The sequence below is a fragment of the Pleurodeles waltl genome, chromosome 7 (genome assembly GCF_031143425.1).
Source record: "Pleurodeles waltl isolate 20211129_DDA chromosome 7, aPleWal1.hap1.20221129, whole genome shotgun sequence".
In the NCBI taxonomy this organism is placed as follows: domain Eukaryota; kingdom Metazoa; phylum Chordata; class Amphibia; order Caudata; family Salamandridae; genus Pleurodeles; species Pleurodeles waltl.
This window is the reverse complement of record NC_090446.1, coordinates 73180772-73196832: the sequence shown is the minus strand read 5'-3', so window position 1 is coordinate 73196832 and position 16061 is coordinate 73180772. Positions and strand designations below refer to the sequence as shown.

At 44.1% G+C, this 16061-nt stretch overlaps 1 protein-coding gene across 2 annotated transcripts in view; it reads left to right on the top strand.

The window, feature by feature from the left end:
- Nucleotides 1–2852: 2852 nt before the first annotated feature.
- The window catches only part of LOC138303664 (epidermal differentiation-specific protein-like), a 32800-nt gene continuing 19591 nt past the window's right edge, over nucleotides 2853–16061 (top strand). The window contains exons 1-2 of one of the 2 annotated variants that reach the window (XM_069242972.1): nucleotides 2853–2914; nucleotides 5942–6042. The gene's annotated coding sequence lies outside the window, so the exon portion shown is untranslated. The remainder of the gene's footprint in view (nucleotides 2915–5941; nucleotides 6043–16061) is intronic. The other variant, XM_069242973.1, reaches the window with a different exon arrangement.

The following is a 16061-nucleotide window of genomic DNA, read 5'->3' as shown; positions in this document are numbered from 1 at the left end:
TGGCATTTTCATATTAGAATCTAAAATCCAACTTCACCATGAAAGTGAATTTTAAATTGCAACCCTTTTGAGTCCAAACAAGGCATTTCTACCTGCATCCACTCAAAAGTTAGCACTGATTGAATGTAATCATGTAATAAGGTAACCCATTTTAACCTTTCGGAGAAATAGGCTGTACAGTAATGAAAATCAAACTTAGGAGGCTTTCACTCCCAGGAAATGTAAAACTTAAAAAATGTCCTACTTTTCAAATACAATGTGTAGGAAAGTGCCCTTTGTGTATGGCCCCCTCCCCACGTTTTGCTCCACTGCTGATAGTTATGACTCTGAAAATGAACTGGAGCCTGCTGCCCAGGCCCCAGTGCCAGTGCTCTCTCCCTAAAACTGATATATTTTAATTGGCAACCCCAATTGGCAAGGGCTTTAACCCCCTTATCAGTCCCTAGCATATGGTACCAGTGGTACCCAGGGCATGGTTGTTAAAGAGGTCACCAAGGCCTGCAGCACTGGTTGTGCCACCCTGGGTAACCCAAGTAAACAGATGACAGCAGCCCAGCCATTGCAGACTGCAGGAGCAATGCGTACTGTTCGGATTCGACTTTGCCCTCACCATCTGTGACGAGACCAAATCACTATCTTTATTATATGCAGTCACACCTAAGGAAGGTCTCCTGCACCCAGAAGGCAGGGTGCATTATATTAAGGGTGTGGACATATAAGTGCAAGTTATTTAGCACTATAGTGATCTTTTCCATTAAAGGCTACTGTAAGTGGTCAGTGATCAGTAGGATAACATGAGCTGCCACATGGGTAAACCCAAGGTCGCCAGCTCCTTTATGGTACCACCGAAATGTGTCATGTTTGGTATCAAACAACATGCCTCCTCACCCTTGACATGATTCTCATATCGAGGACGATGTGGCATGCACCAGGTGACTACCTTAAAGGTTGCCCACCTGGTTGCACCAGCCTTTCTAGAGTGCTGGAAGGCAGACCGCTGCTGAAGCCAACACGACAGGAATCTTACCACCTGTCAGAAGATGTGAACTCTTGCAAGAATCAGAAACAATTGCTTGGATGGGAAGGAGGTCACTCTTCCCTCCTTGACAGTATAACTAGTGAAGTATTCATCAAAGGCGGTGAGCTGCAAAGCTTTCACCGCCTGTGATATTTAACCATGCTGCCACCCAAAAGAGGAAACGGCCTTCACTCTGCCCCGAGGCACAAGCGTACCCGGGCAGGTGGGAAGATTATGTAGTCAATAGATGTACACCACAATAAGGCTAGCCACACTTCTAGGGTGGGCTACCTAGTCTGTACAGCTAAGGAAGGTTTCTGTCATTTTTAGAAGTAGTAAAACAGAGGGTTCTAGGTAGAAAAGGTGACATACACCTCTGGATGGGGTCACCTCAGGGGCGGATTAGCTGCTGTGGATAGTAGCTCTTTGGCCACTTGCACCCACACACCTAAATCTAGGATTTAAAGGGCACCCTGGTCACCAGAACCTCAGTTCTAATCTGACTTGTAACAAAGGACACAGAAGGGACCCAAGTCTGCAACAACAGAAGCTGCACAAACTACAGGCATGATACTCTTCACCTGTGGCAGCCTTCCTGGAACTGCACAACTCCGACAAGTTCCGGACCAAAGACCGGTTCCCTGAGAAAGTGGGAACCATTTGAGAGTCAAAGGCAACTTTAGACTCCCCTGCAATAGTGGCACTAGTCCCCTGCACACTGCAGATAAAACAACATACCAGAACCAAAGAATCGCTGGCCATCAGGCCCTCCAAGGGATCACCCAAAAGTAGATGGTCCAGTATGTTGTTGGAAACGTAGTCCTAAACTCTAGCAAGTTTCAGATGCTACCATTTTCCTCCGGACCTCAGGATGTTGAAATACCTTCTTGCTGACCTTACTGCTGCCAAGGTTTGGTGGTGGTCAGCCTGGCAACCACCAACTTTACCTGATGCTGCAACACGAGAGAACACCACAACACCTTCACCCAACGCCGACAGTGGCCTCGTTATTGACTTTTTGCACCTATTTCCTCACCAGAACTATGTAAGTGGTCACATCAGCTCCCCCCGCAGCTCTCACTTCAGCACCATGGACAGCCAGGACAAATCTGCACCTGGGCTTCTCGAGCCAGGTCAAATCAAACTGACTGTCTGGCTTGGTCCTGGGACCCGCACCTCCTTCACCCTCCTTCTGTTCCACGCACCTCGACCTGCAAGTGACCGATTGCCTCTGGTGCTTTTTACCATTGACTGCGATACTAAAGTTTTGCAGTATTATTTGCAGTGATTTATTATCATTTCTAAAATCCATAAGCCATAACTGTGGTTGTACTTATCTGATTCACTTCATTTTGGTGTCTAAATGTATATAAAAATCTGCTTTGTTGTTGTAAATTGATGTCGGATGTATTACAAAGTATCTAATTTATGCTGTAGACAGTGTAATACACCAAAAGCTACATACGACAAAGCAATGAAAATGAAAATCAAAACAACGTTATTAGGGTTAGATTTGAGGCAGTGTTTCAGTTCAGGTTTAGTGTGTAGGGTAAGATTTAGGGTTAGGTTTAGGATGATTTGATTTGATTTGATTTGTGTTCACTTCTCTGAGCAGTTTGTACACAGCACAGAAGGAGTGGGGCAGCGTGTTCTTACACACGAGATGGAGAAGCAAATAAAAAGGACGCCTGGTCACACATTTTTAGCATCCCCACCTGACCATTTAAATGACTGGAAACAACATGTGATTCTGAGTGATTCATGGCGTCCTGTTTGCTTCTCACACGCCCTAGGGCTGGCATCAGCAGCGAGGCTCATATAAGAGTGGGCACCTGCAACAGTGAGTGTTGCATTGATACCAAGGGATACTGGACGACAGCTACAAGGTCGCCATAGGTGAGTATAGACAGCTAGAATACGCCGGTAAGATGCTGTGATAGGTCTAGGACAGTACAAGAGAGAAAAAAGACCTTTCTTTCAAAATCATGACATAGTGCAATTAGAAATAGCTCCTGATCCCAGCTGGGTCTCGCTAAAGACAGCAGGGATTCAGGCAAATGGTGCTGTGGTGTGTAAAGGGCTGCTTGATGAGACATGACAGGGCTAGCAGTCTCTGGCATTACATTACACTCTAATTTACCACCTCGCTGCTGAACTGCAATCCACCCTTAATCCCGCCAAGCTATCATCACCCATTCTCCGCATGCTTTCCTCTTTCCCGGGGTAGATAATGCCCAGAGCCGTCATCTAACTGGACTAAGGTCTCCTTTCCTTTCTTCTTCCCATATTTCTAGCACCCCTAACTCCTCTCCATTTCCCCTCAGTCCTTAACACATTCTTGCCCCTTAAAGCTGGCTCCTTCTTTCACAGGTGGAAGCAACCCTCCAGTGACCCCTCCAAGGTGTCCCCAACATGCATGCCTAGACTTTACCAAGGCAGCCCCGCCACACAAGTAGAAGTTACAAAACACACCCTAGCTCCCACTCCTAACACCACAACATCCTCTGGCAAGACTACACAGAAATCCCCAGTCCTAATGGACCTCTTCCACTGCTCCAAAAATAGGGAAGGGAACGTGTTGAGAAAAACAACTGATGGCCATAAAGGTGTGCACGGAAGAAGGCATCAAGCATGCCTTCCTCTGTAGATCAACCCTAGCAGTTCCTCTTCCACTTTTAGATGTAGGAGAACCAGTGGAGCTGACACTACTCAATGGTGGTCGTCCTTCTGCAACAGGGCTCCAGCATATTTCCCTGCTGTATTTTGGAAAAGAGGCATGGTGGTGCGAGGCGGGGGAAATAAACAATGTCCTGGTAGAAAGCAGCATACGCCATAGGGCCGTTGTTTTGTGTTCTGCATAAGGAACTATTCTTTTTTAGGTTTCGCCTGCACAGCGCTTGCGCTGGGCTTGTGAAATCTGTTGAATTTAATATAAATCTTAAAAGGGGCTTGCATCCCGCCCCTCTTGCTTTGCTTCCTTTCCATTGGTTCCTGTGATGGCCACTTACTTTTCCTCCATTTCGAGTGGTTGTAGCACGTTTCTGCATTTACTAGTACTGTTCCTCATGTTATTGCTCTTATCCGTGTCTCGAGACCCGAGTACTGTGTTCATCCGCTTTGCTTTCTTCTTCGCTGCTTGTCTTTGATGGATTGAACTTCTTTCATTTGCTTGTGTTTTATTAGCTTCCCCTGGCTGGATGCATTTAAAGCAGCTTACACATAGTAGTTTGTTTGCTTTGGTTCTTCTGTTTGAGCACACTCCTAATAATTAATGTTAACCTGCTTTCCTTTGAAGCCGAATTATTGTAAATAACGGTCGCAAGGCTGTGCGACAGAACTGAACCTAGCTGGACTCCGCAGATGATTACAGCAGATCTGGAGAGGAACGGGCTGGATTTGACCTTAGTCCAGTTTAGGAGGAAGGAGGAACACTATGGTAGTGCAATTCCATTGATGCTAGCTGAGAGATTCAACCCACTGGACAGTGCATGATGGTTAACGGTACTAAATGCAACTGAGAGGCCCAGAAGGAGAAAAGCACAGGGTATACCTTAACATAGCGAGTTGATAAGCGCTTCCTTAATATTTAGAAGCCTGGTTTCTGTGGCTCTCTGAGATTTAAAGCTTGATATAAAGTTGATGACAAAACAATAAATCTGTAGCAGATCTCTTTCTTACAAGTACTAACAAAAGGTGCCTCTAGGATGCCTAGAGGATGTATTTACTAAGTGATGTTTTTTAAAACATCACTTTACAAATATGTTAAGCACTTTCATTAATTTATATCTGTAATATAATGCTTTAAAATTATCCATAGTACAGCAACTCAGCAGTCCACATTTCATAAAAAACAAGAACACACAAACTTTTGAAAATCTCTGAGAAGCTTGTAGAGATAAATAATGCTTTTAATTTAGTAAGGCCTTTCGTACTTTGTATGGCCTCAGGATCATGCTAAAATCAATTGCCATTTTAGTGTGCTATGATATGCAAGCACAGGCATCCACAAACGCAGACCTCTTGTAGTAGCACAATATAGCCAGACCTGTTGACTTTTCCAATCTTTGTCCTACTTATCTCTTTAAAAAAGCGTTAGTTTGATGACACCTTCAGACATTTGTAGGCAACGTGAATGAGGTCTTTTTGATTACTTACTGTCTGCCTCCACATCAGGAAGCGACTATAGGCAACAAGCAAATATGTTTGCAACAGTCAGAAACTTCGGCTGTGTCCCACCCTTGTTGTCACCTTACACCAAGAATAACCAACATCAGATAACTACATTCAAAGTATGAGGCAAGATCACTGTATGGGGTAGAGGTCATGAGGTGGCTGCAGCAAGAGTCACACCACATTTATGTCAGTCATGGCCTCATCATTCCCCATCTTTAGCTCACGATGAGGTTCTTGTTTACTTGTTTATCTTGAGGGATTCATCAGTTGCACTTCGTTTCATGTGACTGCATCCAGTAAGTGAGCACACCAGGCTATATTGCCACTTGTCACACTGCACACGTTAGAGATGACTGATTCTGTGGCCACTGACTAAACTGGTGCTTGAATACACCTTACCCATTTATTCACCTACGCTTCAGTGCTCGGACATAGGGATGTGTACAATGCACAATGGTGGGCTCTAGGGCTTGATGTTGGACCGCCGCTTTTGCAGGACACCACAAACTTATAAAATCTCATTTTTGCAACATGTACCACAAATGCTTCATAGTGCTTTCACGTGCACGTATGGTCAGTTACACTAGTCTCAATGCAATAGATATTTTACTGCCCACTCATAAATATTCTACACCTGGCAGCAGGTCCTGGTGCAGCTGGCCAGAACCTGTTGGTTTTGCTTAATGCACTTCAACAAACTACATTAAATTCATTGATTCAGGTGTGTCTTGTTTTGGCTTCTTCTTCTAGATCTAGTGAGAAGTGTTTGTTGTCCACTACAAGTGTTGTTAAGAGTCAGAAGGAGGCCTTCAGAAACCAACTAAGGTGTTGGGATATCACTTTGTGGAGAGGTAAGTGTGAAAGTTTTCTTATTAGAAAGGACATGCTCAAAGAAAGGTGGGTATAAAAGGCCCAGTGGTTTCAGTGGCGGTTCCTTCACTCTGATGGAGGAGCATCTCCCTCCTGCCCACAGAGCCAAACTGCGGGCAAAATAAAATGATAATAAAACAGTTTTTTAATCATTTTATTTGTCAGCAATAGCTGAGTCTTGGGGGTGGGGCCAGGCAGCATGGAGGAGGAGTGGTGGGCACTGTTTTCAGTGCGCATGTCGATTTGGCTGGCCGTTTTAGGACCGCCAAACCAACATGTGCACTGACATCTCTCCAACCCTAGCTGCATTGCTGGGGGGAGAACAACAGCAGGCACAGGCTCCCAGATGGAGCACAAAACCAGCCCACTCCACCCATACCTGATGCTGCTCCCATAGGTATTGCCACGATGACAGCAGCATCTGGATTGGCCGCAGGGGAGTCTGCGAACATTAGACTGTGCCCAAAGGAGCAGAAGAGTGCTGAGCAGAAGGAAAACAACCATTACAACGCCGTCATTACCATTAACACGCAGACATTACCAAGCATATATCTTTACCACACATGCCTCTACCACACATGCCTTTACACTGAATAAACCTTTACCAAGACTTGCTTTTACAGCTAATTTTGTTGTAAAGGCATGACTGGTAAAGGCATATAAGTGGTAAAGGTTTTAAAGGTAAATATATTTTTTTTAATTTTGTAAAGTCATGAATGGTAAAGATGCTTGCGTGGTACAGGTTCTGCATATCAGTACAGGTAAGTATTTATTGCCTTAAGTCTTTTATACATATATATATATCTATATATATATATAGGGTTTTAGAGCTTTGGGTGGGTACAGGTGTTTGGGTTGTAGGGACATTTCTAAGGTTTAGGCTGAATATAGGTTTTTGGGTGGTAAAGGCATTTTTAGGTTTTAGGGTAGAAATGTTTTTTTGGGTGGTAAGGGCATTTTTAGGTTTTAGGGTGGGTATGAGATTTAGGGTGGGTATGGGTTTTGGGGTAGTAAGGGCATTTTTTATGGTGGGTAGGGTTTTTGGGTGGTAAGGGCATTTTTAGATTTTAGGGTGGTATGGGTTTTTAAGTGGTAACAAAATTTTTAGGTTTTATGGTGGGTATGGGTTTTTGGGTGGTAAGTTTTTTTTTTAGGTTTTAGGGTGAGTATGTTTTTTTTGGGTGGTAAGGGTTTTTTAGGGTTTTTTAGGGTTTTAGGGTTTTAGGGTGTAAAGGGTAGTTTTAGGTTTTTTGGTGGGTATGGATTTTAGCATGTGTATATATATATATATATATATATATACACACACACACGTATATATATATATATATATATATATATATATATATATATATATATATATATATATATAGGATATTCTCCCCCTTTACTTTTTACCACACACATGACTTTACCAATCATGCCTATAACACAAATTTCGTGGTAGGACATATGTGGTAAAAGCATATGTGTAGTTAAAACTTTTGTTTAAACGCATGCGTGGTAATGACCATGCGCTGTAGTGACCGTGTTGTAAATGCGTGTGTGGTAAATGCATGAGAAGTTCCATCATACAACCTGATCAGAAGAGCGGCACGTAAGTTCTTTTTTCTTTTTTGCTTCTGACCCCCCCTCCTGTGCTTCCCCACTACTTTGCCGTGACACCAGCACCTACAGCCTTGTTTCTATGTGGGGTCTGCCAGATCTTAAGTGAAAGGACATTGATGTACTGAAGGAATATCCATTGGTTTTGAGTGCTTTGTCACAGTATGGTTTTTTTTGTGTGCCAAGGGCATTGTTTTCTGCTTGGTGTGGCATGTGTGGGCAGCCTAGTAGCTGCATAGCTTTGCTTCATATAGTCAATGAACTAACCAGGAGAAAAGCATTCAGCACTGATATTACAGTGCTTTCCCCATTTATGCATGTTGGATGCCTAGCGCTACTGTACCTGATGTTACAGCATATTCTAGGCTCAAAAGCATGCTCTAGGCTCTTTTCCTGGGCCCAGACTATAGGGATGCAAACTGGTAGGAGTTCTGTGTAAGTTGAAAGCTAGGAATCTGCGCTGTCAGTTCCCAGGTCTTTCTATTGCCACCATGTCCACACCCACACCAAGTCAACTGAACATCACTTTTTGCCCACTTTCATATTGTAGTGACATTGTATTGCTGCTATACTTAATTTTTACACACAGCTATTCTTCCATTTAAAATTTGCAAATGACTGACCGCTACACAATCAGTCCACTCACAAGTGCAAGTACGACAAGCACCTCAAGAAAGCCCTGGAACATTCATGGTTTCCAGGGTTGACCCACGGCTAAACCTGATTGATAAAAATTAAGCAACGCACTTCAGCGTGGGCCTGATTCACAAAGGTAGACTTAGACCTAAGTTTAAACCTCCAAGTTTGGACTTTTGGTCTACATTTACACCACAAGTCTAAAATTAGACCAAAAGTGTAACTTTACTCGTAATAGAGTTACACTTTTGGTCTAAAAGATTGCCTTTTGGTCTAAGTTTAGACTTTTGGTCTCAACTTAGACTTTTGGTCTCAACTTAAACTTTTGGTCTGAGTTTACCTTTGTGAATCGGGCACAATGTGTTTTAGAATGTCCCACACATTCAGCCTCTCTCTATCTGCACCACATTATCTGAAGAGAGGAGGCAGCGGTGGCTGAGGTGCCATTAAACTGAATTGCTGCTCTGACTGGAACTTCCTTTATTACACTGGCAACGATTTAGAAGGCAAAGTGTCACCTCAACAGACCAGGCATAAAAGATCTGCAGATGCGGACAAGGAGTGACATCCACTTACTGAGATGGAAGAAAACTGATTACTGCTGAAAAGATCATTCGAGATCGTATGAATGTTTTTCCTACATCTTTTTTCAACAGTCTGTGAGTATTTTAAATGAGCATGTTATCTATAAACAACCTTTCATGATCTTTCAGCAATATTACTGGTTCCTTTAACACCATACAACCTATTAAACAGTCACATGTGCCTCACCTAAGGGCATATTTACAAGGCCCTTGCGGCACATTTACACCACTTATGTGGTGCTCCGGAGGTGCAGCGTGTGGCCCATATTTACAAGGCCAAACAATGGCACCCTGCGTGGCTTTTTTAATGGCCTTGTAAATATGGAGTAAGAAGATGCTTTACTCTGTGTGAAAGGGGCATTCTATGGGCGTTCCATGGTTGTTACGGTGGGGGTTCTCATGCAGCACTCATGGATTTTGCTGCAGTCCCAGATTTACAAGGATTTATAAAACTGAGAATGTGTCAAAAGCTAACGCCACCCCAGGGGAGGCGTAAAAGTGGCTCAACAAGGCGAAATACCTTTATTTATCCTCGTTTTTTGCTCTTTCCGTGTGTGATGCATTCTGCAGCACACAGAGGAGGAAAACTCCATCAATGATTGTTTCTGTGCAGGAAGGTGTCTCTTCCTGCACAAACACAATCATTTGTTTAATGCAGGCATCCTTGCACTATGGTGGAAGAGTGCCTGCATTGGCACTAGCCAGTCAATCGTGCACCAGCACTGTGGAAACCACAGGGATGCACCATATTGCTGTGCAATTATTTTGTAAATATGCCCCCTTGTGTACTGGGCCTTGCATGTGTTTGTGGTCCCCTAATACAGATATGGCACACTTTCCCTGTTTGCACCATGGTACACCTTTAACTAGGTGTGCCAAATGCAAACATGAAAAGTGTGCCCTATCATGTAAAATGTGCTGCCCTCTTGGCAACCCCGAACTTGTGATGCCCATAGAGCAGGGCATTATAGTGAAATATGGAGCAGCTGTTTAAAATCTGTTCTGGGTTTCTCTGTGCAACCCGCTTGCACTTATAAGAACGATTAGGGATCCCCTTGCAAGTGGGTGCAACGAATGACCCGTTTGCAAGGGTGTGTCTGGGGGGTAATGGGAACCCCTTTCATATCTCTAGAGGTCTGCCTTTAGGAGGAGCACTGAAGGTGAGGCACCTTTTTATGGCGCACTTTCAGTGGGCCTCCTAAGGGCATGTTTGCCTTTATGCCTGCATCAGTAATAGGGTGCAAGAGATGAGGGACAGAGATTTCTCAACACCCTCTTGAGATATCGCTGGCGCTACATGTGCACCAGTGCTATCTGTATTACCAAAAGGGATGCACAAGTGTTTGCGGCCTTTTCTGTAATACCAAAGAGCTCTGAGGATACACAAAGCAGACGCTAACGCCTGTTGCACAGCTAGGGCACTTCAGTAATACGGCCTGTGGTGCTAATGCGCAATGACTCAGTTAGAACCAGCTACCCCTGCGCTTCCATCCTGCTTTTCTTCAAGTGGTTTAAACTTTGTCAGCGCTCAAGGAAATTATTGACATATTTCCCCTTCTCCTTTAATGACCTTTAATAAGAAGAGTCAACACTCTCTTTTGATCATTTTTATGTCTCGGTTCTGCGTATTCACTGTTGTGGGCCTCCCATTGGCTGGTACCATCGTTGCTCCATTTCTCTACCTTCGCATTTGGTAGGGGGATGCTTACGTCATGCCTTTTCTGAAGTTTAAAACTCTCTCCGTGTGCACCTCCTAAGTTCTTCGTACCAATGCGCACAACCCTTTCAGTGCATTGTTTCTGCACTACTTTTTCCTTTGAGAGCGCATTTCATGAGTGCCGGTTACGGTGTACTTTTCTCCCTATGTTTTTCTTGGAGAACGATCTACACGAGTCATCCTTGATTCATTTTCCCTGTTTTTCTAATTAATGCTTCATTTAGAAAAAAACATAGTGCGGAGGGTGACATAAAACCTGTGCTGGCCTGTACTGGCTATGGTTCACTGTGGTTACCCAAGATATGCTCAGTTCTGAGCCTCAGCCATAACGTACTTCAATTTACAGTGCCTAAACCCTTGTGCCGAGGGATGCAAAACGGCTGTATCTGGGCAGCCACATTATGTTTTAATTCTGGGATTCTGGCTGAATATTTTAAAAATGATTGTATTCTGGGAGCTGAAGTCTTGTTGGGTGCAATTGAACCAATAAGTCTAGCACATCTGACAAAAATGATTTGTTAAAAAAAAAAAAAACGATTCCTGAGCAGCAGACAGCAAACAGTTTGCCCCCGGTACTTATGCCTTCCCACGGCCGACCTTTAGCGTGTTCAAACTGGCCCCATGCCCTCGGACCAGGATCATTGAAAAGTGTGTTTAAACAGCATTTCTGAAGGCTGCTGGCACCACAGTGCTTTTGTTGTTCATTTTTTTAGGGATGAGTGCGCGCAAGCGCTCTGGCCTCTGTTGTAATCTCTCTGTGGGCTTTTAACCACGCCCATGTTTTGCCCATCAGTTTGGTTGGCTCATGGGCTTGCCTTTTAAAAGTCACTTGATTTCATCAGTGAAAGGCATGCATACGTCATGCCTTTTCCAGTTTTAAGCCCTCCTTGAAAGCACCGGTAAACTATTGAAAACGTATGAGGTTCTATGTTTTCTGTATGGTTTCTGGACTACTTTTTATTTTTCCTTCCTACGCAGCGCAATCTTGCTAGGCAGTAGTCAAATTCTTTCCATGTCATTGACCTTGTTACATGGATAATTCTACTTTTGCTGGTTACATGGATAATTCTACTTTTGCCGGTTACATGGATGATTGCACTTTTGCCCATACATTCCACTGCAAGCAAAGTCCTATTTTCTTTTCTGTGTCTCCTTCACGATCATGGTGACCATCGGCTTGCATTTGTGAAACTGTTTTACTTTTCATTATCAGTTTATGTAGCAATAAAAGTCCGGTTAGGAGTTTAAAACCCTAACAGCTCTAACTCGAGCAAATGCGAGACCCATTGCAAATGCTTGTTTCCTTTCTTGGTGGTCATTAATCTTGGCCCTGTCGCCTTCCTCCTACTCCTCCCAACATCTTGATACATAGGCAATTAAACAAGCCAAGAGGGAGCGGGTGCCCTATTTAGTTTCACATGGGGTGTTTCTTTAGCAAAGGCCAACTCTCCCCCTCCCCAGCACATTTCCCGTCTATCTAGGTAAGTGCCCTTATTGTTTCCTTGACCGACTGCCAGCTTTAGGCTTACCACATACAACCTGCAGTAGTCATCAGCTGCCATTACCTATTGTATCCTGGGATGTGGCCTAGTACGGGTGTATCCCGCCACCCATGGATCTCCTGCAATAAACCACAGCTGTGCATGGAGCTGCCGGGAGGCCAAGCTTTGTGTGTCCTGGTCTTTGTAACCAAGTGGAGTGGGCTGCCCCCCATACAAGGAAGGAGCAGCAGGCGAGCAGGTAGTAAATGCATAAAAAGAAAATATTGCAACCCTGGTGGGTGCTGCTTATGGTGGCCCAGCTTTCCTGCAAATAATGCTAGTATGTTATCATGACGCCTTTGCTGTGCTAGCTTATTTTTGCAGCTTTGAACCCTTGTGATGTGTTATATTCTCTGTGGTGCTCGTTTTATCGGCTCCAGGCAGCTAAAGGGTGAATCTATCTTTCAAGGTTGCAGATATTTCGCCTGTAGCTTTCATACTAGAGCTCTAAAACTTCAGCACCGGGTGTGAAAGTGGTTTATCCAGCCTAAGCTTCTTTCTTTGCATTTGCAACTTGTCGTCCTTTATATCAGTCATTTTACTCATTTTCTTCCTTCTGCACATGGATGTCATTACAATATGTTTCTCGGTACTAAGTCAATGGTTCATTGGTACATTGGTACAATGTTTACAACATCATGGATAGAAAATCCATGTTTGGAATAGCACATGCCAGAGATATACTTACAGATATATATTACATTCATTTGATAGTTACACTATTGTGCTTATTTTGATATTTATATATTGGACTTCTCGTTAGTTCCCTGGAATAACATTTTGTGCTATGCAGTGGAAGATGGTTATATTGAGCAATACCTGAGGAGCAGGCTTGTCGATTCTTCAGAGAATGTTAACTTTTCATTTTTCAAATTCTCTGGAATTCTGTGCTAAAAAGTGGCAAGTCCTTTCTTCAGTGCCTAAATTCAACCCTGCCCAAATGTGCCTTTCAGGTTTTGAGGACATAGACTCCAAAGCAGTGTGATATGTGTCAATCCATTAACTGGGGTGGCTATTGTCCCACCCTTATCTGCCTGTTAATTCTGCAAAGCAAGGGCCTGATTCACAAAGTTAAACTTAGACCAAAAGTCAAAGTTTAGATGAAAGGTCTAAGGTTAGACCTCAAGTCTAGCCTTACTCATAGAAAAGTTAGACCTTTGGTCTAAGTTTAGACTTTTGGTCTAAAAGTAGACCAAAAGTCTAACTTTATTACGAGTAAAGTTAGACTTTAGGTCTAAAATCAGACTTTTGGTCTAAACATAGACTTTTGGTCTAAGTTTACCTTTGTGAATCGGGCTCCCAGACTTTATCTCTAACTTATGAATGCAACAAAAATGACGACATCAGAACATATCATTTCAGCTAATGCATGACTGCTGTACCTAGATTTACAGTAAGTGGCCACACATGATTCTTTGGACACAAATTGCTGCAGTTCGCAGGTGCATTTAAGTCATTAAGTCAATGTAAAACTAGTCAAAGTAACACTTGGTCTTGTTTTTTTTTGTTTTTTTTTTTGGGCAGCCTCTGGCTCGGATAACAGGGCTTCTATCCACACTGATAAGTCACTCATCTGATAAGGGTGCATGTATTTCAACAAACCACATAATTCCACTCAACAGCAAAATTACACAGCACACCCCATACACCCAATACACACCATAGAATTCCAAACCATGCCACAAAAAACAGCACACCCCATAATTAAACTCAACTACACACCACTCCCAACCGAAGATACCGATCCACATAATTACACTCAATGACACACAATCCCACTCCACATAACCCCAGTACACTCAATATCACTTAATTGTTATCCACCTATTTCCAATGCACACCATGCCACATAATTCCATCAAACACATCTCCACTAAACACCAAACAATTCCACGCTGCACAATTCCACAACAAACAATTCCAATCTAACCCACATAATTCCACACCACATACATCCACTCCACTCCATAAAACATAGCTAAAAGACATTGCAATTGACAATGCCTAAAGCTCTCGGATTGCAGAGACCAATTGGCACTGCCTGTGATTGCTTTCTATTTGGTTGCCTTAGTTTCTGTTGCAACATCGCCACCTAATCGGGACATATTTAATTCTTTATTCAAGTTTAACTCAGCCTACTTCAGTGATCTGCACACTTTGGCAGGTTGTTTAAAAAACAACATACAAAATAACTACAGTTGAGTTCTACAAATTATTATTGTTTTTCAGTAATTTGCGTTCTTGTGCACATCATTCACTGTACTCTAAGCATGCTTTAACCAGGTCGCCTACCACACACACTGTGGAATCCCTTGAATGTGCATGCATTGTCAGTCTTATGGCTCTAAAGTAAGGGCGGCTCCTCCACCATGACGGAGGAGAGTCACCCCCGCCAGCAGCAGCAGCTGCAACTGCAGCAGCTGCAACTGCAAAACCTTTACAAGAAAACAATAGTAAACTATGTTTATTATCTTTTTCTTGAAAAAGGGGCGAGGCCACCGGCTGTGACGAGCAAGGAAGGGGAGAGCACGACACTCCCCCTCAGTGTGCATGTATGTTTGGCCGGTCAGACACACATGTGCACTAGGCTCTCTCCAACCTAGCAACGCAGGCACTGTATAATAAACCTTAGAAGCATATTTATAGAGTGTTTATGTGTATTTACAGGGGTGGCTTCTCCGCAATGGTGGAAGAGCGTCCTTCCCTGGCTAACAGCCAGTAGCTGTAAAATAAAATAATATTTCAATATTGTTTTATTTTTCATCTGCTGTCACAGTCAGAAGCATGTTCAGGGAGGGTCGGGGCTGGGCCAGTGGAGGGGGGAGAGGGGAAGGGGAGTGGAGTGCACTAAGTGTGTATGTGTGTTTGACCAGCCATCTCAGGCCAGCCAAACACACATGCGCTTAGGTTTCTCCAACCCGGCTCTGCTACACAGCCAGGTTGGAGAAACTGCACAGGCTCCAGAGGGCAGTCTGGGCAGCAGACCAAGCTGCTCAGATTATTCCTTGTGCTGCTCTCATGCTAGGTTTTATCATGAGAGCAGCGCCAGGATTGCTGGGGAGCCTGTGCTGGTGTCCCAGGGAACGCTGAGGCACCAGAAGAGAAGAGGAGCGAGGCGACGGCATTGGGAACTGTAAGTTGAAAAAAAAAATGTTATTATTATTTATTTCCCCCATCCACATCAACACCCCCCCCACCTCGCCCCCCCCCTGCTTGAGATTTGCGACAGTCTCCACTGGTTTTCTATCTAGTCAGGCTAGCTGGCTGATGTTTTAGCAAAAATTTCCTTTTTGATTGGATTTTATATTTTAAGGATGCAAAACGTGACCCCACTCTGCTTTTCTTTAGTTTACCTCGAGAACCACCCAGGAAGTGTTCAAAGCAAAAAAAAGAAGCATTTCCGAACTATGCAAGAGCATGCTGTTTGACCCTAGACGCATAAAGAAAATGGTCACTTTTATTGCATTTTCTGGGTGCAGAAGGGCAGAGGTGTTGGAGCATCTACCTAACCTATCTCGGGATAAAGAAAGAGGATTAAATGAATTTAAGATGTGTATAAAAACTTAAATACACTAAGAGGGTCATTCTGACCCTGGCGGCCGGTGGCCGCCAGGGCCACCGACCACGGGAGCACCGCCAACAGGCTGGCGGTGCTCCAACGAGCATTCTGACCGCGGCGGTTCAGCCGCGGTCAGAAGCGGAAAGTCAGCGGCCTCCCGCCGACTTTCCGCTGCTCGTGTGAATCCTCCATGGCTGCGGAGCCATGAACAGGATGGCGGTAGGGGGGGGTCGCGGGGCCCCTGGGGGCCCCTGCCGGGCCCATGCCAGTGGCATGGGCACGGCAGGGGCCCCCGTAAGAGGGCCCCGCAAAGTATTTCAGTGTCTGCCTTGCAGACACTGAAATACGCGACGGGTGC